We start from the raw sequence: 22756 nt of genomic DNA, 5'->3' as shown, positions 1-22756 counted from the left end.
AGAACGGAAAAATAGACAGTCGTGTGAACACAGCCAAACAGGGACACTACTGGCCCCATAACAGACTGGTGAGGGTTGCAACAGCATTAAGAGTCACAATAGTGGCTCTTGAACAGAGTGGGGAGGGGGGGCAACAACATGAAGTTTAACTATAGTGGGCTCGGAACATATTTAGAAGGTGGGGCAACAGCAGTGGCAGTAAAAGCACAAGATGTTGGCAAATCACAGTAGGGGCAGATGGCAGTAGAGGCAGCAGGAGTGTGGCATCAGGCAGGTGGCAGCATCAGAATAGTGGCAGCAGCACAATGTTCTGGGGTGGCAGCACACTGCAGTCAGATCATTACTACCAGAATGAACTAGTCTGTTTAATCAGGTACCCATGTCTGGAAATCCTGGTTGATACAAGCCATTCTTCTTTATAAGGCCTCATGCACACAAACGTTGTGCGTCCGTGGCCGTAATGCGGCCCACATACAGCAGGTCAGCAATACACGGGGCACTGGCCGTGTGCACCCTGTATCACTGATGCGGACTATTCACTTGAATGGGTTCGCAATCACGGAAATGCAGTGCAGAACAGAGGCATGGATAGAAAGCACTACGGAGTGCTTCCATGAGGTTTCTGGCCGTGCCTCCGCACCTCAAAAAATAATTAATGTTTGACCCTTAGGGTTAATGTTTGACCCTTTCAATAGGCTTTGAGATATTGAAACACTGATAAAGGAGAATCACCCCGAACATGTGTCTCCAGGTGAGGTTCTGGCCTATTTAATATACCAGTCATGTTTTAAGGCCTATTTAACCCCTTCCCGCCCAGCGCCATAATAGTACGGCACAACAAGACATGACTTGTTGCCCAGCGCCATACCATTGCGGCGCGCCGAACTCCCGGCCCCCGGGCATAATCGCTTGGGAACCAGGGTGCTATGGCTGTTCATCCGAGCAGGCAGTCATGTTAGCTAAGGGATGGGGGAGATATTTCTGCTCCCCTGCAGCCCCGATCGCTGCTACTGGCCGGATTCCTTAGACATGCGTATCGCAATGCCGGCTGCGATACAGAGCTGCAGGGAAGGGCGGGGGGTGTCATGTGGAGGTGACCGGTGCTGAACAAGTCAGCACCAGTAAACTCCTAGGTCAGTCAGTGGACCACCAGTGTTTTGGGTCCCCTGCCAGCGCTGCTATTGGCTGGAACAACGCTCCAGCCAATGGCAGCGCTATAGCTGCATAGGAAGGGCTGAACTTCCCTGCATGCAGCCATTCTAGCTGGTGACTGCATGCAGAGAGGTTCTGTGCTGCTTGTGGCTTGCTGGGACTACTGCGATTTTAACCCCTTTCCTGCTGAAAAGAAGAAGAAAGAATAACATCTGGAATTGCTGCCCAGACTTTTTTTTTTTTTTTTCTTCATTTGCAGATGTTCCAGATCCCTAAACCCCCCTCCTCATGATCTATACCAGTGTATCACTGTATTGCGGCGGCAGCAGGGAGCGCACGGTGTTATAGCAACCAATGACGCTGTGCGCTCCTGCTCTCAGCAGGAATCCAGGCCGTGGTTCCATGGACCGCTCACGGCCGTGTGCATTCGGCCTAAGCCTCAGAAAGTGACTTAATAACTGAACTGGTCCTGAAAAAATTGGGTTTTGGAAATGTTTTTAAAAATTTGAAGATTTTTCTATTTTTAAGCCTTCTAACGCCCCCCAAAAAATTTAATGTTTTCAAAATGATGCAAACAGGAAGGGGACATATTGGGAATGTAAAGTAATAACTATTTTTGGAGGTATTATTTATTATCTATTATAAAAGTACAGAAATAGAAATGAGAAAATTTGCTAATTTTTCAATTTTTTTTGTTGTAATTTTGGTATTTAAAAAAAAATTTGGTACATTTTTTACTCAATTTTGCCACTGTTCAGTACAATATGTGACGAGAAAACAGTCTCAGATTAGCCTGTATAAGTAAAATCGCTTTAAGGTTATTACCATATAATGTGACACATATCAGATTTGCAAAAAATGGCCCGGGGTTAAAGGGTCAAACATTGACTTATAGCAGGGATCAGCAACCTTTAAGCACTACAGCTTTGGTGAAACGACGACTCCCAGTATTCACACTTGATCAGCTGTTTTCATAACTCCCATAGAAGTTAATGGAGCATGCTGGGAGTTGTAGTTTTACCAGATCTGGAGTGCCTAAGGTTGAGGACCACTGACTTACAGGATGGCTGCTTCACATCTGGTAGCATAGGCAGATCTTGTTACTAGCTAATTTGCATCCCTTTCTTCCCAGAATTCCAGAGGAGCATGTATGGCCTATAAGTCTCCTCACGCCGACTAAGGAGAGAGTATCCCTAAAATCCTGGCTAAGGCTTCTAACCTAGTTAAGCCAGCACTCTGTGCTATGCACTTATGAGGCAAAATCACCCTGAAACAGCAGTCTGTAGATGAGGTGCTGGCTTATTTAACATCCGAGTCCTGTCTCAAGGCCTATTTTACCCTTAGGATACTGGAACTTTAAAAAAAAAAAAAAAAATTTCATTTTTCTTCCCTTTCTTCCATGAGCCATAACTTTTTTCTTTTATTTATTTATTTTCTTCATTGTTCGCATAGCTGTATGAGGACTGATTTTTATTGTGGGCCGATGGTTTCTAATGCCACTATGTAATATGCCATACAATGTAGTGGGAAGCAGGTAAAAAATTCCAAATGGGGAGGAATTCTATCACAGTTTTATGGATTTTTTTCCCACGGCATTCCGTTGGCTCAAAACTGACCTGTGCTCTTCATTGCTTGGGTCAGTACGATTACAACAATAACACATATGTATAGGTTTATATGTCTAAATGGTGTAAAAATAAATGTAAACTTTGAGATTTTTTTCTCTTTTTTTTGCATCACCATATTTTGACCCCCACATGTCTTTTATAGTTTTATCTACTGAGCTGTGTGAGGGCAATTTTTTGGCCGGACAATCTGTAGTTTTTACGGATACCATTTTGGAGTGTGTGTGACTTTTTGAGCACATTTTATTACATTTTTGGGGGGTAAGACAAGAGATAAAAAAATGGCAAATTGGTCATTGTGACCCTTTTTTCCGTTATGCCAATCACCGTATTGGAAAAATATTTTTATATTATATTTATATTTTTGGTTGCTGTGATACCCATGATGTTTATATTTTTTGTTATGTAATAATTTTTTTATCCTACCGAAAGGGGGCGATTTAAACTTTTTTAAATGTGCTATTTTTAATGATTTTGAAGATTGCATTTGAGCTTACAAAATCCAATTCTTTTTTTAATTCTGAGCAAAAAAGGAAGGCACTGTAGTGCCAGTTACTTGGCCTGGTGCACGTTCAGCTTTTCTGCCATTGGATGAGTGAATGCATACTGTTGTCTCTTTGTAATTACCTTGGTGATCGATGACTGGCTAAACACTTGACGAGAAGGAGCATCAGTGACGCTCCATGTGTTAATGCAGGGCTGTGGTGCCAACATTATAACCTACAAAGATATGAGTCTACATATAAAGAAATATATCGGCACCGTATGTGTATAAAAAAAACAAAAACATTTTATTAGTATATCAATTCATAATATATGTTCACATGATTGACAATACACAACAATTAAAATCAAAGTTAAAACAAAAGTGACTGGTGGTGCATAACTGTACACGGGATAATAAAGTGCTAGTGCAAATTTATCACGGTCAGTTGATAAGCTGCTCAGTACAAATTTATATAGCTGGCTCTAAAAGTGCTGTATAATTATAATATCTACTGCCAAATTTAATGCATGACAAGAGCCCAGGTTAAATACATAGATAATGAAGAGATAAATCACACCAGTGAGCAATTAATAGATAGCAAGGCTGAATACATAAATAACATGTAATTAAATCACAACGGGGGCTATATATATACTAGCCAAAAGAAATTCACCAAACTGAATACATAAACAATATGTGAATATGTGGCAGCAATAAACTGAGGATGCGTATCAAAATAGAGTTCCTGACTAGCATGTAAGTCAGTCTTAACCATGAGCAATATAATGACCCGAGAAAGGATTCCCACCACAAAGATGCACTACCAGTCCACACCCCGACACGCGTTTCGTGTACTGCTCCCTCAAGGGGTGACCAACATTAGCACCCTGACCGCGCTTCAACTTCCAACCACATATCCTGTATACCGCCACGCTAATGTCGTCCAGCAACTTGATGATAAATTCCCACACTGCGGAGTATGGCATTTTACCCCCAACACTCCGTAATGACTGAATGCCGCTGCCTTTATGAACCCGTGCACTGCTAGTTTCTTCCTGACAGGTTCGCTCCAGAGTAGCAATCGGTCTACCCCAGACACATTTTTCTCTAGATCTCCCACTGCTTTCATTCTGCTGGCTCATTGGCATGCTGCCAACCTTTAACCCTGATGATGCCCCCTCTTCATCCGGCTCCCACATGCGATTGGCTACATCTTCATCCACTGTCTGTCACTTATGTCACACTCGCCAGTCTCATGGCCACGTCCCTGACCGTTCGTAACATGTGCTTCCACCCAACTGTCATTGTTGCTAGTCGCACGCCTAAGGGAGGACGCAGCAGACCTCTCCTCCAAGCCTTTGCTGGCCTGTAGCAGCTTAGTGAAAAATAGAGTGTCCTACCAGGATATTTAACTGCGGGGGCAGATCTCCTGGGTACCGCTCAGAAAAATAGTAGAGTATGAAAACGAAGGGGAGCAGTAACAATTTAAAACTTAACTTTTACTAGATCCATTCCCCCAAGGTGGGGAGTAAGAGACCCCTTACAAACAAAAATCACAATAAGACAGACAAAACCCCTGCAGAGGGGGTTTATTGGACGGTTTGGTGCAACATAGGTGGTGCTGCACACCAAAATAGGTCTCGCCCCCTCCCCCCAAATAAGCCTATGGAGAATATCACAAAGACCTGTGGTGGAGGGACCGAGTGATCCCTATTGTCTGATTCCCTTGGAGTAGTCAAGGGAACAAACGTAATAAATGGAAAAGTCTTACCAATTTATATGTGGGCCTCGCTTAGCGACCACGTATTCGTGGGTTAAGGCAGGAGGAGGTCACATGTGGCAGGTAGGTACTTCATCCGATATTCAAGGAAGACGGAGAAGGACGTCAGGGGTATCCAACTGGTCCGGTATTAGAGTGGCATCAGGAAAGAAACTCACCCTAGTACCTCCCTGCTTGGCCTGACCTGGCCCTAGTGACCTAACACGGGGTCCGTGCCCCGCAAGGGGTGGCCCCGTCCGGAACCTTGCCCTGATGCGAAAGCCCTAGGTGACCCTAACAGAGGGTGTCTAGGGGCAAGATTCTTTAACTCAAGGCAAGTGGAGATATAAGTATAAATAAGTTGTATATATCTCATAAGTAATTTAGGATGGTAGAGACTAAAACGCACATATGACTGCACGTGTCTAATGATATGTCAACGTGTCCCGACGCGTTTCCTTAGTATAACATATCTAAATAGATCTCCTTAGTATAACATATCTAAATGAATCCACTGTTGTGGTGAACTAAGACCCCATAAATCATCAGGGGACACGGGGCTTAGTATTATGGCTCCTGTCAGTCAAGTAATTGCCACTGTAATAGATATCCCAGTGTAGCAAGGATGTGGGGGGTAATAGATTAAGGAGTACCCTCCAAAGTAAAGACTGATGACAGAGTGAGGCATATGGAAAACCTATAGGAACACATAGAAAGAAGCAGTGTAAATACAGTGCTAAATCTAAGTGCCCATGCTGCCCACCTCCTGTTAAATTTGAGCATGTACTCACATTGCTGCTGGAGCGGTCTCAAGAGAATCCAGGAGCAGCGGCCCACAGGTTCAGTGTGCCGACCGTCACATGAGGTGTACGCCTGGCTAGTGCGCCTTGGCGCGCTGTATTTGAGTAGGGAAGGGGGGAGGCGCCGGTCCGTGCGCATGTCCCGCATGACGTCAACCCCCGTGACATGGCCCGATCACGTGACAAGGCCGGACGGGGGTGTGATGCCACTACAGGGCGCATGCGCTATCGGGCACAGCACTATCGGAGAGGACTAGGTGCAGAGGCAATTGTTGTGACGTAGATGCGTTGTAATGCCTGCAGGTCCGTCCGATGGGCGCAACTCAGTGGAGGGGGGGAGTGGAAAGTTACCAGACCGCCCCATTGAGATGCGTCCCAGCAGTATAATCTGCCGATGAAGGGGGGTGGAGCTACACTAGGGGAGTACAGGTCCCAACCCCCGTAGCTGCAACACTTTTATTCCTTAGATGGGGAAAGATTAACCCCTTATTAATTGGACTAGGTGGAGCATTTTGGCGGGTCAGGAAACTAACCAGCCTAGAAGGGAGAGATAGAGAAAGGGCAGACATCTTGTAAGCAGAATATTGAGAGGAGTGATATCAGGCTACTGAGATTAGGAAAGGACTTAATTGGTGACAATAAGGGTACTATACCAGTGGTTGTATAAACTACATAAGGGATGCTACAGATGGGAGGAGAGTTCAAATATAGCAGCCAAAATGTAGTTGTTCGTTTAGGCCGTGAGGGTGGGACGTATTGAGTTTAAAGATCCACCAGCATTCACGCTGGAGGATCCGCCTATCCCAATCACCCCCTCTAACTGATTTGTTGACTCTTTCAATTCCCATAAATTTGATGGCTGATGTGCGGCCTCCATGCGACGAGAGTACGTGCCTGGCTACCGGTGTGTCCCTTCCATTGCGGATGTCCCCCAGATGTTCGCTCATCCGTTTGCGGAGTTCCCTCCGGGCTTTGCCCACATACCGTAAACCGCATTCGCAGCTAAGAAGGTATATCACCCCTACGCTGCGGCAGTTGATGAATTGCTTGATCGTGTGGGTTTTGTCCGGGGGGTTCCCCGCAAAGGATTTGCCCTTTATCAGCCAATTGCAAAAGCTACAGTGGCCACACTTGTAACAGCCTGCAGTGTCACTGTCCAGCCACGTCCTTTGGTTTACCGTGGGACTGAAATGGCTGTGTACTAATCTATCCCTCAGATTAGTGCCTCTTCTAAAGGTGACCGAGGGATGTGGGCTCAGAACTTCGGCTAGATCGGGATCCATCAAAAGGGTCTCCCAGTTGCGGCCAAGGATCCCTTTTACTTGGGTTGCGGCAGAGTCAAAGGTACCTATTATCCTTATGGTTTTCTTCTTGTCAGAGTTGGACTGTATGGTGGGGCATAAGAGAGTGGTCCTACTGCGTCCCAATGCCTTTTGATATGCTTGTCTCAAGATTCTGTCTGGGTAACTACGTTCGCGGAACCTAGTTCTCATGATGGACGCCTGTTGTTTGAACTCGCTTAGTTCAGAACAATTGCGTCTGAGGCGGATATACTGTCCGAAGGGAATTCCCCGTTTAAGTGGGACAGGGTGACAACTGTCCCATCTCAAAAGTGAGTTGGTGGCTGTGGGTTTACGGTAGATAGTTGTCCTCAAACCGCCCACGTCGTTCCTTGAGATTGTAATGTCTAGGAAGGGAAGGTCGTCCCTCATGATAGACGAAGTAAATTTAAGTCCGATAGAGTTGGTATTCAGCTCTTGGACAAAGCCATTGAACTGCCCTCTGGTCCCACTCCACAAGATGAATATGTCATCTATGTAGCGAGACCAAAGGGCAACGTGTTCAGTGAATTCACTCGGTGTGTCCCCAAAGACCAGTGTCTCCTCCCACCAGCCCAGGAGCAGATTAGCGTACGATGGCGCACAGGAACTGCCCATCGCCGTGCCCCTGAGCTGGTGGTACATCCGGCCATCAAATAGAAAGAAGTTCCTAGTTAGGATGAATTGCAGAAGCTCCAGGACGAAATCACTGTGTGCCATATGTTGGCAACCTCTTGCTCTTAAAAAGTGCGCGACTGCCCCCAATCCCTTGTCGTGGGGGATTGAGGAATATAGTGCTTCGACGTCAATTGACGCCAAGAGCCACTCAGGTTCAATGCAGATGTGTTCAAGTTTAGTTAACAGGTCCCCAGTGTCTCTTATGTAGGAGGGCAGTGCTTGCACAAATGGGCTAAGGAGACGGTCGATGTAGATGCCCGCATTTTGTGACAAGCTGCCCACCCCTGACACAATGGGGCGTCCCCTCATAGGTATTGTGTCTTTATGGACTTTGGGAAGACAGTAAAATGTTGCTGTCACCGGATGAGGGGGATACAAAAACTCAAACTCATCTCCATTGATAAGTCGGGCACTCTTGGCACTGGCGAGTATTGCACATAGTTCTCCCTGGAAGTTCAACGTGGGATTGTTCTGCAGGGTTTCGTAACCCTCTATGTCACTCAGAATGGCCAAACACATAGATTTATATACTGGGGTGTCCATCAGGACAATATTGCCTCCCTTGTCAGATGGCTTTATGACTATGTTCTTGTCGCCCTCGAGTGATTTGATGATGTAAATTTCTTCTTTACTACAGTTAAACCGAGTAGCAGTTGATTCAAGAGAGCAGAGTTCGGCTACAGTTTGCTTAATGAAAACATCTATACAGGAGACTTCACCTATCGGGGGCATTCTTGTGCTCTTCCTCTTGAGGTTTGTGAAGGGACCTCTCCCCTCCACATTAGCGGGCACGGTGTCCAAATTGTATAGCAAATGGACATCTTCAAGGATCTCCACCGGGATGCCCAGATCTCGACTCTCCTTGTGGTCCTTGAGTCTAAAGTGCTTATGCCACTTGAGTTTCCGGGCAAACAGGTGGAGATCCTTGACCCAACGAAAGACGTCATACCTGTGTGTGGGAACAAAGGAGAGCCCCTTTCTCAAAAGGCTACTCTCTCTACTAGTCAAGGGACGGGAGGACAGGTTGATAACCAATTTGTCATCCACTGATTTTACGAATATTGTAGTGTGGGGTTCTGGTTGCGCAGCGGGTAGCGAGTCCCTTGTTCTAAAAAAGAGGAAGAGGGTTGTGTGGAAGAGGGTGGTTGAGTAGAGGGGGGACATTGTGGCTGATTGGCGAATTGACCCGTATTATATCTACCACCTCCCCGTTTCCTACCTCTATAACCCCCTCTGCCGCGGCCTCTGTTTCTAGGGTACCTATCCCTGTCGGAATCCGAAACCTCTGTGTCCGTGGAGGATAGATCGGTTTTTTGGGATGTGTCAGGGTTCGTGAGAAACAGGTAAACCTTGTTATCCCTAAAGTCCTGGAGGTCCCTAGTAAACTGCTTGTGTTTTCGCTCCTTTAGGTGGTACTGGTAGCGCTCAATGGTGTTTTGCAATTGGCTCTCCTTGATGCTAAAGTCTGTGTCTGAGTGGAATTTCTTGACTATTTCGATTTGTTCAGCTAGAGTTTTATCAAGCCGTGCAAGTATGACCCTTTCCTCATCTACAAGAAGTTGCATAAACTTCAGGGAGCTGCTGGTTGCCTCCTTTTCCCACTTCACCAGGAGTGCGGGATTTCTGATTCGATTCGCTGGTGCGAGGGAGATGCGGAGGCCCCGGGGCACTATTCCTTGTTTTATATACTGTTCCAGCCCCTGCAGCTCCCACCAAGAACTGATATGTTCCTTATAAATGCGGGTAAGCTCTGAAAAAGCCCCAGTTGAGTGTGGGAGTGTACTTCTTCTGGGTGAAGGACTGGTCTGAGAATATTGTCTTGGCCTCAGCTAGCCATGTCTCCCTATCCAGGCCGGCTGTAAGGAAACCCGCCATGTCCCTAGAGACGAAAAGTGAAAAATAGTGTCCTACCAGGATATTTAACTGCGGGGGCAGATCTCCTGGGTACCGCTCAGAAAAATAGAGCAGAGTATGAAAACGAAGGGGAGTAGTAACAATTTAAAACTTAACTTTTACTAGATCCATTCCCCCAAGGTGGGGAGTAAGAGACCCCTTACAAACAAAAATCACAATAAGACAGACAAAACCCCTGCAGAGGGGGTTTATTGGACGGTTTGGTGCAACATAGGTGGTGCTGCACACCAAAATAGGTCTCGCCCCCTCCCCCCAAATAAGCCTATGGAGAATATCACAAAGACCTGTGGTGGAGGGACCGAGTGATCCCTATTGTCTGATTCCCTTGGAGTAGTCAAGGGAACAAACGTCTTCAATATACTGTCTTCAATATGCTCCTCTTGGCTAAAATAACTGGAGCAGAGCCGGCAGCATGCATTACTTCCTGAGCAAAAGGAGCAGCAACAGAAATAAGTAGTTGCAGGACCGGTGCGTGCACAGAGGTTTAACCTGTTGGGGACACAGGGCGTACCTGTATACCCTCATGTCCCGTTACCCTGCGGCTGGTCATCGGAACTGGGTGCCTGCTGAATTCAATCAACCGGCACCCTGGGTCATTGCCCCTCCCCCCCGTATCGGCGATCGCTGCAGACTGCAGATCAATTCAGACCTGCGGTTTTCATCGCTTTCGAAAGTTTCTTATCGCGGGGGTCCGAAACGTCAAAATACCTTTTATCTTGTATTTAAACCCCCCCCCCCCCCCTTCCTGCTTGCCTCTTTATCTGCAGGCGGGTGCAGTGGGCAGTGCGGTTGGCCGAGCGGTTTTAGCACATTGCTGACACTTTGCTTGAAACGGCTGACACGGATGTCAGCCGTTTAACCCCTTTCATGCCGTGGTCTGTAGGGACCACTGTGTGGAAGAGGTTAACAGGGAGGGAGCTCTCTCCCTCTCCCATCAGGGGCTGCTGTGCCCTTTTCGGCCCCCCTCCCTCCCCATCACCTGCTGCTCTGTTGTGGCAGCGAGTGAAGGTTACCATGGAAACCGGACACCTTCACAGACTTCCTGCTGTCCATGGTGCTGATTAGACTTCTGCTAAAGACTTTGTAAAGTGAAAATACAGTACACTATATATCTTCATTTGCCATTAACTGTTGTGGAATACCTAAAGGGTTGTTAACGTTTGAAAGAAAATCGGTTTTAAATACCTTTAAGGCTACTTTCACACTAGCGTTCGGGCGGATCCGTTCTGAACGGATCCGCTCATAATAATGCAGACGGAGGCTCCGTTCAGAACGGATCCGTCTGCATTAAAATTGCAAAAAAAAAGCTAAGTGTGAAAATAGCCTCGGACGGATCCGTCCAGACTTTCAATGTAAAGTCAATGGGGGACGGATCCGCTTGAAGATTGAGCCACATTGTGGCATCTTCAAACGGATCCGTCCCCATTGACTTACATTGTAAGTCTGGACGGATCCGCACGCCTCTGCACGGCCAGGCGGACACCCGAACGCTGCAAGCAGCGTTCAGCTGTCCGCCTGTCCGTGCGGAGGCGAGCGGAGCGGAGGCTGAACGCCGCCAGACTGATGCAGTCTGAGCGGATCCGCTCCATTCAGACTGCATCAGGGCTGGACGGCTGCGTTCGGGTCCGCTCGTGAGCCCCTTCAAACGGAGCTCACGAGCGGACCGACGAACGCTAGTGTGAAAGTAGCCTTAAGGGTTTAGTTTCTAGAATGGGGTCATTTTTGGGTGGTTTCTATTATGTAAGCCTCACAAAGTGACTTCAGACCTGAACTGGTCCTTTTAAAAAGTGGGTTTTTGAAAATTTGTGGAAAATTTCAAGATTTGCTTCTAAACTTCTATGTCCCCAAAAAATAAAATGTCATTCCCAAAATGATCCTAACATGAAGTAGACATATGGGGAATATAAAGTAATACAATTATTATTTTTTTAAACATATTTTTATTCAGTTTTCCATGTATTTGACATTCAGTCACATATCGTATACAGAAAACAGTTTTTTGGCATTTAAATAAATAAGCAAAATATTCACATACATTCGTTATTCTCCAGAGTCAGATGAGGGGGAGGAGGTCCAGTCTTTTGATTTGGACTCGGACGCTTCATTCCTCTCCTCGGATTCCGATAATAACTAAATTAAGAGAGCTTTCTTTCCCGTAAACTCTTGAAAGCGATCAAAGCAACTATGGGTATAGAAGATGTTAAGGAGACTAGGTCTGTGCAGGACATTATAATTGGGGGGCTGCAGACAAAACAGTCTAGGTCCTTCTCTTTGCATAAGAATGTATTAGCCTTAATTAATGAGGAAAGGCTTATACCAAACAAAAGCATTTTAATTTAAAAAAAATTTAAGAGGAAATATCCCTTTTCTGAGGACTTAGCCACTGTCTGGAATAAGGCGCCAAAGGTTGATGTGGCCATCTCTAAAGAAGCTAGGAAATCGGCTCTTCCATTCGAGGACATGGGGTCTTTAAAAGACCCATTAGATAAGAAAGCTGAGGGGTTCTTGAAAGGAGCTTGGGAAGCCTCGACGTCTTCATTCAGACCTTCTATTGCTTCATCCTGTACTGCCAGATCCCTTATTATGTGGTTGTCTGACCTACAGGAACAAATAAAGAACAAGAGCCCTAGAGAGGACATTTTAGCTAGTCTCCCTACTATTAAAAAAGCGGTAGATTTTTTAGCGGACGGCAGGACAGACTCCGCTCGCAGGGCTCAATGGCTGAAAAATTGGAAGTTAGACTTGCAGTCTAAGAAAAGACTGTGTGCAGTAACTTGTGAGGGAGAGTATCTCTTAGGATCAGCTCTTGAACTGCTAGATAAGGCTGCTGACAAGAAGAAAACATTTCCTACACAGACCTCCTTTTTTTCGAAGAAAAGTTCCAACTGATCCTTTCGCACCTTCCATTCCTTTTTGGAGTAACAGAAAATACAAAGGAAGATAAGTCTAACAAACCAAGATCCCGAAGAGAAGGAGCAAAAGGCTATTTCTTCAACAAACAGACCAGAGGAGAGAAAAAGTCTGAACAGCAATGACGCCAGGGACCATGTAGGAGGAAGGTTAAAACACTTTCTTCCTGCATGACCATGATTTCCAGCAGCCCTTGGATTCTGGACACTTTAAAAGAGGGGTTAAAGCTGGAATTCCGTATAAGTACTCCTTCAAGGTTTGTGATTACGGAAGCAGCGCAAAAAGATGGAGGGGCAGTCAGAAGTGCAGTCTTTAGCAGAAAAGAAGGTCTTAATAGCTGTCCCGAAGCATCAGGAAGAAGAGGGGTTTTATTCCTCTCTATTTTTGGTGAAAAAGCCCGATGTTTCTTACAGAACCATAATCAATTTAAAGAGACTGAACCATTTTCTTTTAGAGAAAAAGTTCAGAATGGAGACTATCAACTCAACAGTAAATCTACTCTTCCCAGGTTGCTTCATGGCCGTTCTGGACTTGAAGGACGCCTATCTCCATGTTCCGATTCATCGGGACTATCAGAAATACCTGAGATTTGCAGTCCAGATGGAAGGGGAATTAAAACACTGGCAGTTTCAGGCACTCCCATTCGGCTTAGCAATGTCCCCCAGGGTCTTCACCAAGGTGATGGCAGAAATGTCAGCTCACATCCAGGAAAAGGACATATTATTCATACCGTAACTTGCTTTTTTTTTTATTGTGGCAGAAACAGAGAACGCCTGTGAGTTGGTGGTCTTGGAAGTAATCCGCATCTTGAGGAAGCTGGGGTGGCTTCTCAATGACAGGAAGTCAAAACCAACACCTATTCAACGTCAGCTGTTCCTTTGCCTAATCTTGGACTCCAGGCTCCATAGGTGTTTTTTGACAGAAGAGAAGATGGTCTGTATACAACAAAAAATTCTAAATTTAATAGATCATCCCCGGATTACTCTAAGAAAAGGTATGTCGATCTTGCGGAGCTTGAATTCCTGCATCCCAGCTGTCACTTGGGCACCGTTCCATACAAGAGAGCTGCAGTGGGAGATTCTAGAGACTTGGCAGAAAGGAAGTTTGCCTCAAGATATGAAATTCACAATATCCACCCAGACCTTACTCAACTTAAGATGGTGGGTCAAGACAGACAATTTAAATCAAGGTCTTACTTGGCTAAAGAACAACATTGTCTGACAACAGACGCAAGTCCGTGCGGCTGGGGGGCCCACATTCAGAAGCTATTCTTTCCTCCAACATGAAGGAGCTCACGGCGGTGAAGGAAGCTTTTCAGGAGGCTCTTCCTCTATGTGTAGGCAAGGATCTAAGAATTGTGTCTGACAATACAACAGTTGTCTCCTACATAAACAAGCAGGGGGGGACCAGGAGTCAGGACCTATAGCTAGTTCTAGGTTGCATCCTCCAGATGGTAGCGGGCAAATGCAGGTTTATCTCAGAAGTCCACATCAGGGGGAAGGATAATATTCAGGCGGAGTTTGAGTCGCCATCAGATTTCCCAGGGAAATGGTGTCTGGACCAGAACGTGGGGTCTCCTGCATATAGACCTGTTTGCCTCAGCCCAGAATAAAAAGGTGGAGAAGTTTTTCCCTGTCTCCAGAAGGATCCCCCTGTGGGCTAGATGCTTTCCTCCACAGGTGGGATTTCCCTCTGGCCTATGCCTTCCCTCCTTTCCCTCTGATTCCCCGAGTGCTGAGGAAAATAAGGGAAGACCAGGCAAGGGTAAGTCTAATCGCCCCGTTTTGGCCGAGGAGACCATGGTTTACATGGCTATGAAAGCTTTCGATCTCAGATCCTTGGGTGCTCCCGGCAACTCAGGATCTACTTTTTCAGGGTCCGATTTTCCATTCTCAGGTGGACAACCTCCACCTGACGGCGTGGAACTCGAGAGGCAGTTGTTAAGGAGTAAGGGATTTTCTGTCAACCTAACCAACACCCTTTTAGGTAGCAGAAAAATAATAACTATGACTATTTATGACAGAACCTGCCGAAAGTTTTTATATTTCACGGGCCTTCAGTTTAAAAAATTTCCGGGCTCTCCTCCCTTAACTAAGGTTTTAGAGTTCCTTCAGAAGGGGCTAAAAATGGGCCTGTTTTCAAGCACCTTAAAGGTTCAAGTGTCTGCCCTGTCCACCCTCTTTAACGAACGTTTAGCGTCTAATCCTTGGAATATGCGTTTCTTTAAAGCCGTTTCCAGGTCTTCCCTTAATGTCTTCCAGAGAATAGCTACTTGGGACCTAAATTTGGTTCTGGAGTCCCTTACAGACCCTCCTTTTGAGCCTATCCATCAAATTAATATAAAACTTCTTTCTCTAAAACTATGTTTACTAGTGGCGTTGACTTCTCCATAACATTTGATGCTGTGCCATATAAAAGGTTAGTACATAAAATGTAAATAATAAATATATTAAAAATTCATAGGGTTCATGTACGAAACAAAAGTAACTGGCTAATATGCAACTGAAACACTGGGAGTCAGGGCCCTGCTCGCAAAAGCTTTCAATCTATGAGAAATTGGAGGTGATGCATAAGGTAGTTGATTGTGATAAGTAGGATTTGAGCCATTATTGAACTGACAGGAGTGGTGCCGGCTGATCTGCTTTGGGTTTGGGACTACTAGAGGATCGAGTTTAGGCCATAGAGGTTGATTGGGGAAAGGTTAAATCTGGGGAAAGTCATTTTAGGTAGCTTGATAAGCCTGCCTGAAAAGATGTGTTTTTAAAGCACGTTTGAAGGAGGAGCAGTTGTGAATTGACCTAGTATTCTGGGGCAGAGAATTCCAGAGAGTAGGTGCAGCTTGAGAAAAGTATTGAAGACGGGAGTGAGAGGTACGAATTATGGAAGTTATTAATCTTAGGTCGATAACAGAACGGAGAGCACGAGTAGGGTGTTAGATGGAGATGAGGGAGGAGATGTATGGAGGTGCAGCACTGTGGAGAGCTTTGTGGGTGAGGTTGAGAAGTTTGAACTGTATTCTGTGGTGGAAGGGCAACCAGTGAAGTGACTGGCGCAGACTAGTAGCATCAGTGTAGCGGTTGGATGCATAGATGAGCCTGGCTGCAGCATTTAGGACAGACTGAAGGGGGGAGAGTTTAGTGAGAGGGAGACCGATTAGTAATGCGTTGCAGTAGTCAAGACGAGAATGAATCAAGGCTACAACAAGAGTTTTTGCCGTTTCCACAGTAAGAAAAGGTTGGATTCTGGCAAAATTCTTGAGGTGCAGATGACAAGAGCGTGTAAGTGTTGAATATGGGGAACAAAGACAGCGGGCATGTTGCACAGAAGTTATGAAGTCAAGAAGAGAGTTTGCGGAGAGATAGCTTATTAAGCGAGAGTAGACAAGACATTAAAGGAGTTTAGAGATAAAGGGGAGGTTAAAAAAAGGTCTGTAGTTAGCAGCACAGGTCGGGTCAAGAGATGGTTTCTTTAGAAGTGGGGTGATAATAGAGTGTTTGAAAGAGGAGGGAAAGATACCAGAAAAGAGAGGGGTTAAAGATTGTAGTTAGGTGAGTGATGACAGCCGGGGAGAGGGGCTGGAGGAGGTGTGATGGAATAAGATCACTGCTACAGGTTGTGGGTCGAGAAGAAGAGAGAAGCCTGGAGACTTCTTCCTCTGTTATAGGGTCAAAAGAGGATAGAGACCATGTGGAGGAATTGGAGGGAGGAGGATTGAAATGATTTGGGGACTGGGAGATTATTTCCTGCTGGATACTGCCAATCTTGTCTCTGAAGTAAGTGGTCATGCCATCAGCGCAGATGTCAGTGACAAGTTCTGAAACTTTAGGGCAGGCATCCTCAAACTGCGGCCCTCCAGCTGTTGCAACTACAACTTCCAGCATGCCCAAACAGCCTACAGGTATCAGCCTACAGCAGGGCATTGTGGGAGTTGTAGTTTTACAACAGCTGGAGGGCCGCAGTTTGAGGATGCCTGCTTTAGGGCTTAGAAGGGAATGCAAAGTGTCAGTCGTTTTGGGTTATTTGAGAGTGAGGAGATGAGAGAGGTGAAGTACTTTTGTTTGGCAATGTTGAGAACCAAATTATATGTTTTGAGCATAAATTTATAATGGAGGAAGTCTGCTGATATTCGCAATGTTCTCCATAAGCGTTCTGCACATCTGGAGCAGCGCTGTAGAAAACGTGTTTCAGGTGTATGCCAGGGTTGCAGTGTTCTGTGTCGAGAGGGACAGATTAATATTGGAGCAACTTCATCTAGGGTGGTTTTGAGGGTCTGGTTGTATTGATTGGCAGCCAAGTCTGGACAGGGGAGTGAAGTGATTGGAATAAGATATAATTGTAGGGTGTTAATAAGTTGCTGGCAGTTAATGGTGTGTAGGTTTCTGTAAGTGTGAAAAGTAGGATTGCCATGAGAAAAGTGAGAGGTCTTTATGGTAAATGAAAGAAGATTGGTCAGAAAGTGGAAAGGATAAGTTACTAAAGTTTGAGACTGAGCAGTGACGGAAGAAGACTAGATCAAGTGTATTGCCCTGTTCATGCGTGGCAGAGGAAGTAAGTTGTGATTGCCCAAGAGAGGAGGTTAAAGAAAGTGAGCGGCTTATGAGGAGATTGGAATATCAATGGGGATATTAACCACCTCCGGACCGCCTAACGCACATGTGCGTTCCGGAGGTGGCAGCGCTGCGCACAGTCACGCATATACGCGTCATCTCGCGAGACGCGAGATGACGCGACTATGCGCGCGCGCATGCGCAGTTCGCGCCGGCATTTCGCACAGAAGTATTTCGTCAGCAACCTGCCAGCCAATGATCGTGGCTGGCAGGTTGCTGATTTTTAAAAAATCCAATCAAAGTGCCAGATAGCAGATCATATTTGTAAATATGATCTGTTATATGGCTGCCTGCTCCTCTGCTGGTTCTTTTCGTCGGTTGGATCCAGCAGAGGAGCAGGCTTCACAGTGAGTACACCAAACACTACACTATAGCCCCAGATCACCCCCCTGAACCCCAATTAACCCTTTGATCACCCCTTTGATCACCCCTGTCAATCACAAGTGAAAAGAAAAAAGTGATCAGTGCAAACTGTCACTTTATTTTTTCACTGTTATTGACCGTTAGGTTTTAGGTATAGTTTAGGTCCCTTGGTTAGGTATTTAGCGATCAGTTAGCGCCCAGCCCACCGCACCGCAGTCCGTTATTCGCTGATTAGCGTATCGCTAATCAGCATTTGTACTTTTATAGTATCTGGAAGTGATCAAAACTGATCACGGTCAGATCTATAATTGTATTAGTGTCACTTTAGTTCGCCCTCCACCCAAAACACTGTGTTTGCCCGATCAGGCCTGATCGGTCGCCCACACGTGCGTTCGCCCACACCCGCCCCACCGCACTGACAAAAAAAAAACGGCTCGTTACCAGCCGTCTTGCAAGGGGGCAGAGGGCCGCACTGTGTAACGAAGAACTGCTCGCGGTGAAATGGAGAGACAAGCGTGACGTTTACATGCTCTCCTCCATTCACGCAGACACGACAATACAAATTGAGCGAGCAACCCGTGTCATTGAAAAGCCCCTCTCAGTCCACGACTATAACCTCCACATGGGAGGGGTGGACTTCAATGAACAGATGTTGTCTCGGTATTTAGTTTCCCGACGCACCAGACGCTGGTATAAGAAGGTGTCTGTATATTTAATTCAATTGGCTCTGTACAATAGTTTTGTTCTCTACAGTAAGGCTGGGAGAACTGGATCCTTCCTCAAATTTCAGGAAGAGATCATCGAGAACCTCCTGTATCCAGGAGGTTCCGTGGCCCCAACCACCAGTGTAGTTAGCCGTCTACACGAGCGACATTTCCCCAATGTCGTTCCTGGTACCTCAACCCAACAGTCACCCCGAAAAAGATGTCGTGTCTGTAGCAGGAGTGGAATAAGGCGTGACACCCGCTATTTCTGTCCTGACTGCCCGGACCACCCTGCCCTATGCTTTGGAGAGTGTTTCCGGAAGTACCACTCACAGGTACACTATTAGCATAGGGATCATCTCACCAGGATAGGCACACAGGGCTATTAGGGCCCATTCACTCACTGCTGCTGCAAACGTCTCCTTTCACATGGGACAAAGTGCATAACGCACTTCGCCACATCTTTGGGCTGATTTGCGCTTTGCACATTGACCCATGGGGAAGGAGAGGTTTGTTCTATAAAGGTAAAAAAAAAAAAACAAAAAAAAAAAACACCAGTAAGCAAACACGTTAATGTTCAGTTAAAAAAGTTAAAGTTTATATGTTCTGTTGCAAAGTTAATAAAATTATTGCGTTGCGGCCTGGTTTTTTCTTTTTTTTTCTTTTTTTACCTTCCAGGTGGACCTAACCGATTGACTAGCTGCAGCACCGATGTGCATTCTGACAGAAGCATTGCGCTGCTGTCAGATTACACGCAAGTCGGTGTATGCGGCGCTGCAAGACGGGATTTTCTCCTCTGCAGTGACAGATACGTTTGCCGAGGCATACGAGCTGAGGAGGAGGCGGCGTTCCTATGCTTTGGCAAGCACTTTGTGTATATATATACATATATATATATATATATATATATAAAAAAATAATAATCCCGGCAATGATTTATTCATCCACATCGATTGATGTGAATGGAGAAATCTGGTTTGCCAGGGCATACGAGCTAAGTGGGTATGGATGTAGGGCGGAGCTCCTATGTCCTGGCAGACGCCTTTCCCCTCCATTTTTTTTTTTTTGGGCAGAGATTTTTTCATCCACATTGATCGATGCGAATGAAGAAATCTGTGCCGTTCATTTTTTTCTTTCAGCCCAGAGGCTGAACGGAAAAAAAATCTCATTACCTGTATGCTCAATATAAGGAGAATAGCAGAAACTCCTAATGCTGGCCATACATGTAATGATTGCGGAGACCCTCAAATGCCAGGGCAGTACAAACACCCCACAACTGACCCCATTTTGGAAAGAAGACACCCCAAGGTATTTGCTGAGGGGCATATTGAGTCCATGAAAGATTTAAATTTTTGTCCTAAGTTAGCGGAAAGTGAGACTTTGTGAGAAAAAAAATAATAATCAATTTCCGCTAACTTATGCAAAAAAAAAAAAAAATTCTATGAACTTGCCAGGCCCCTCATTGGATACCTTGGGGTGTCTTCTTTCCAAAGTGGGGTCACATGTGGGGTATTTATACTGCCCTGGCTTTTTAGGGGCCCTAAAGCGTGAGAAGAAGTCTGGGATCCAAATGTCTAAAAATGCCCTCCTAAAAGGAATTTGGGCCCCATTGCGCATCTAGGCTGCAAAAAAGTGTCACACATCTGGTATCGCCGTACTCAGGAGGAGTTGGGGAATGTGTTTCGGGGTGTCATTTTACATATACCCATGCTGGGTGAGAAAAATATCTTGGTCAAATGCCAACTTTGTATAAAAAAATGGGAAAAGTTGTCTTTTGCCAAGATATTTCTCTCACCCAGCATGGGTATATGTAAAATGACACCCCAAAACACATTCCCCAACTTCTCCTGAGTACGGCGATACCAGATGTGTGACACTTTTTTGATGCCAAGGTGGGCAAAGGGGCACATATTCCAAAGTGCACCTTTCGGATTTCACCGGTCATTTTTTACAGATTTTGATTGCAAAGTACTTCTCACACATATGGGCCCCTAAATTGCCAGGGCAGTATAACTACGCCACAAGTGACCCCATTTTGGAAAGAAGACACCCCAAGGTATTCCGTGAGGGGCATGGCGAGTTCCTAGAATTTTTTTATTTTTTGTCACAAGTTAGTGGAATATGAGACTTTGTAAGGAAAAAAAGAGAAAAAAAAAAATCATCATTTTCCGCTAACTTGTGACAAAAAATAAAAAATTCTAGGAACTCGCCATGCCCCTCACGGAATACCTTGGGGTGTCTTCTTTCCAAAATGGGGTCACTTGTGGCGTAGTTATACTGCCCTGGCAATTTAGGGGCCCAAATGTGTGAGAAGTACCTTGCAATCAAAATGTGTAAAAAATGGCCTGCAAAATCCGAAAGGTGCACTTTGGAATATGTGCCCCTTTGCCCACCTTGGCATCAAAAAAGTGTGACACATCTGGTATCGCCGTACTCAGGAGAAGTTGGGGAATGTGTTTTGGGGTGCCATTTTACATATACCCATACTGGATGAGAGAAATATCTTGGCAAAAGACAACTTTTCCCATTTTTTTATACAAAGTTGGCATTTGACCAAGATATTTTTCTCACCCAGCATGGGTATATGTAAAATGACACCCCTAAACACATTCCCCAACTTCTCCTGAGTACGGCGATACCAGATGTGTCACACTTTTTTGCTGCCAAGGTGGGCAAAGGGGCACATATTCCAAAGTGCACCTTTTGGATTTCACCGGTGATTTTTTACACATTTTGATTGCAAAGTTCTTCTCACACATTTGGGCCCCTAAATTGCCAGGGCAGTATAACTACCCCACAAGTGACCCCATTTTGGAAAGAAGACACCCCAAGGTATTCCGTGAGGGGCATGGCGAGTTCCTAGAATTTTTTATTTTTTGTCGCAAGTTAGTGGAATATGAGACTTTGTAAGAAAAAATAAAAAAAATAAAATCATCATTTTCCGCTAACTTGTGCCAAAAAATAAAAAGTTCTATGAACTCACTATGCCTATCAGCGAATACCTTAGGGTGTCTACTTTCCGAAATGGGGTCATTTGTGGGGGTTTTCTACTGTCTGGGCATTGTAGAACCTCAGGAATCATGACAGGTGCTCAGAAAGTCAGAGCTGTTTCAAAAAGCGGAAATTCACATTTTTGTACCATAGTTTGTAAATGCTATAACTTTTACCCAAACCATTTTTTTTTTTGCCCAAACATTTTTTTTTTATCAAAGACATGTAGAACAATAAATTTGGCGAAAAATTTATATATGGATGTCGTTTTTTTTGCAAAATTTTACAGCTGAAAGTGAAAAATGTCATTTTTTTGCAAAAAAATCGTTACATTTTGATTAATAACAAAAAAAGTAAAAATGCCAGCAGCAATGAAATACCACCAAATGAAAGCTCTATTAGTGAGAAGAAAAGGAGGTAAAATTCATTTGTATGGTAAGTTGCATGACCGAGCGATAAACGGTGAAAGTAGTGTAGTGCCGAAGTGTAAAAAGTGCTCTGGTCATGAAGGGGGTTTCACCTAGCGGGGCTGAAGTGGTTAAAATCACCCATAATAAGAGTTGTTGGTTCAGAAGATAGAAATTGAGGAAGCCAAGCTGCAAAGTGATCCAGAAATTGGTGGGGGAGCCTGGGGGACGATAGATAACTGCAACTCTCAGGGGGAATGGATGGAAGAGTCTAATGGTGTGAACCTCAAAAGAGGGAAATGGGAGAGAGGGTACAGGGGGAATGATGTGAAATGTGCACTGTGGAAAAAGTAGTATGCCTACTCCTCCACCGTGCCTGTCATCAGGTCTGGGGATATGGGAGAAGTGAAGTCCACCATAGGCTAGGGCAGCAGGGGAAGCAGTGTCAGAGGGTTGAAGCCAGGTTTCTGTAAGGGCTAGCAAGTTCAGAGAGCGTGGGTGTAAGAAATAGTGGGTAGTTTGTTACGGACTGACCTTGTGTTCCAGAGTATGCAGTTAAGAGAATGGAGAGAATCTGCAGTTAACATTAATAAGATTTTTGGGGTTTCTGTGTGTGGCAAAGGAGAAGTTAGCAACAGAGGGAGTGCCAGGATTTGGTGAAGTATCCCCTGCAGCTAGTAGCAGGAGAACAGAAAGAGACAGCAAGTGGATGAAAGATTTAAATTGGTGTTTTTTATGCTGCACCGTGGAGGAAGATGGGTCTGTGTAATGTATTAGGGTATAAAGTGTATGGGAACTGAACAAGGGAGAGGGAAGAAGGGGAGGGACTGATGTGGAGAGAAGGGACAGAGGGTGGAAGGTGTGGTTGAATTTGAAAGTAGACAGCCATAGTGATGAGAAGAGCAGCCAGAGCCTGAGTGAAACAATAGCGTAGCATATCTGTGCTGTGTGTAACTTTGAGTAGTACACATATCCTCTCCGTCTCCTGCCCTTTCTAACTGCCACGATTAACTGCCAAGAACTTAGGCAAAATGGCGCTT

General features: G+C 45.3%; 1 protein-coding gene across 1 annotated transcript in view; it reads left to right on the top strand.

The window, feature by feature from the left end:
- LYST (lysosomal trafficking regulator) overlaps window positions 1–22756 on the top strand; it is a 556878-nt gene that overhangs the window by 214340 nt on the left and 319782 nt on the right.

The sequence above is a fragment of the Bufo gargarizans genome, chromosome 4 (genome assembly GCF_014858855.1).
Source record: "Bufo gargarizans isolate SCDJY-AF-19 chromosome 4, ASM1485885v1, whole genome shotgun sequence".
Taxonomy (NCBI): domain Eukaryota; kingdom Metazoa; phylum Chordata; class Amphibia; order Anura; family Bufonidae; genus Bufo; species Bufo gargarizans.
Note: the sequence above shows the minus strand (reverse complement) of the source record. Positions and strands in the feature narration are given on the sequence as shown.